This window comes from Rutidosis leptorrhynchoides, chromosome 3 (genome assembly GCF_046630445.1).
Source record: "Rutidosis leptorrhynchoides isolate AG116_Rl617_1_P2 chromosome 3, CSIRO_AGI_Rlap_v1, whole genome shotgun sequence".
Taxonomy (NCBI): domain Eukaryota; kingdom Viridiplantae; phylum Streptophyta; class Magnoliopsida; order Asterales; family Asteraceae; genus Rutidosis; species Rutidosis leptorrhynchoides.
In genome coordinates, this window is record NC_092335.1 from 624898668 (window position 1) to 624900961 (window position 2294).

The following is a 2294-nucleotide window of genomic DNA, read 5'->3' on the forward strand; positions in this document are numbered from 1 at the left end:
ACCACAAGATTTCGTATATAAACAGTTTAATAAAAATATTCTAAGTGGTTGAGCACTTGGTAACCATACTTAACAATTAATCACGTCGCATATTCCCTTTAATATGAAATCTTACTACACTGTACCAAGTGTAGTCACGAAACGAAGTACTGTGCAACCGTTGAATACTGGTCGTCCAGTCCGGTTGGGGTTGTCAAGCCCGATAGATCTATCAACAGGATTCGCGTTTACAATACCGCTGTAAATATTAGTTACCAAGCTACAGGGAAGTATGCCAGTGGTACAACTCAACGTAGAATATATTTTTCAGTTACTTGTGTCCATAATGTAAAACATAAAATACATGTATTCTCATCCCGAAATATTTAGAGTTTAAAAGTGGGACTATATACTCACTTTCGTCTTGAAGATATATATATTTTGACTTGGTCTCCCGGTTGATATCACGAACCTATCCATATATAATATATCAATACCTTTTCTTTTTAAACAAACGTCACATATATATACTTGTTATACTTTTAATACTTTGAATAATTCCTTAGTTCGTAGTTAGCAGTTCGTTGTTAGTAATTCAATTTTAATGGTTCATTTTTAGATGTTTAATATACCCGCAATGAAATAAATAAAACCCCCAACGAAATAAATAAAACCCCATCGTATATGTATTGGTCGAGATTAATCTTGACCCACGGTACCGGTGTTGTCAAATGACGTGTTGCGTACATAAAGTACCGGTGTTGTCAAATGACGTGTTGCGTACAATCATGGGATCTTATGATTAATCTTCTCGTGTTGTTTACGGGTGATCCTGAACCATATAAAATTGAATTATAAGTACATATATATAAAATATCATGTTATCTTAGAAAGATGTGATTTTATTTAATTTTTCCCAATTAATCCCGAAGTTAAACAAGTCTTGGATAACCAATTTTGTTTCGGTCATAGTTTCTTCGTTACAACTCCGTTTTAGTTGATTCAACTTGCCATCTCCTTGGATCGAGTCCCTCTTTAAGACTATGAACTGTAAATACCTTAGTTTGTATTCAAAATCACACGGCATAGGTGAAACTTTAGTGAAACTTATGAAGTTAAACATTTTTGTTACAAAAATATCATTTAATGACCATTTTTCTAAAAATACTTATACTTTGAATTAAATCATGAAATTTTTATGTGTTATCATATTCATAGTAAAAATCATTTTTCCAGAACATAAACCTCCAATTCAAAGTTTAAGATGGTTTTTAATTATCCAACCCAAAACAGTCCCCGGTGGCACTCCGACGTCGTAAAAACAGTTTTTAAGATAATCTTTGAAAAACCAAGTTATACCTTGTTAAATTAGCATATATTTAAGTTATATTATAGGTCTTGGAGTATTTTAAAAGTTAAGTTAGAAGGATCTATTTAGTTTGCAAACAAGTTTGAAAACATTCAAACTATGTTCTTGTTGTTAAAATTTTATACCACAAAATAAGATAGCTATATATATATGAATCGAATAAGGTTATGAACAAAGTTACTACCTCAAGTTACTTGGACAAGATTGCTGTAAAAGAAGAGTAAGAACCTAGAACCAAAAGGGTGATGGAAGTGGATGAAAGATTGGAAGTAAGTTGGTGTTCTTGGAAGGATTTCTTGAAGTGTTTTTGTAAGGTTTTCTTATGAGGTTTAAGTGTTGTTTTTGAAGCTAAATGATGGGGAAAATGCTTAGAGATGATCAAGTATGAAGTTAAGAGTATTTTGAGAGAGAAATGGAAGTGTAAGTATGAGAAAATGGGGTGAAGAAATGGTGTGCATGCATAAAAACGTTTTTAGGTTATAAAGGAAAAAAAAAATACCTAACTTTGTTTTCTTGCTAAATAATTCATGCTACTTGACAAATGGTTGGTTCCACATGTTTCTTAATCATTTAAGGCTGCTAAGGAGCAGATTTTTATTGGTATATACCAATAGTAAATACATCTAGAAGCTGCGTATGATACGGGTACATATACCCTAGGTATACGTATAGAAATCTTTGAGAAAACGGAACGAGGATTCAAATATAGCTATCTTTTGTAAATATACTTATATTGTTTTATGTATTTAAGTCTTTAAAAGTGATTAAATACATTACTTATACGATATATGTATAAACATTATAGGTCATAAGTATTTAAGTCAAATAACGTTACGTATGGTTATCGTTTTGAAAACTTAAGTTAGTAGTTTCAAAATATACTTATAACTTATTGTTATTAATACAAAATGAGATATTAAAACATTCTTAGATCATGTTAAATATG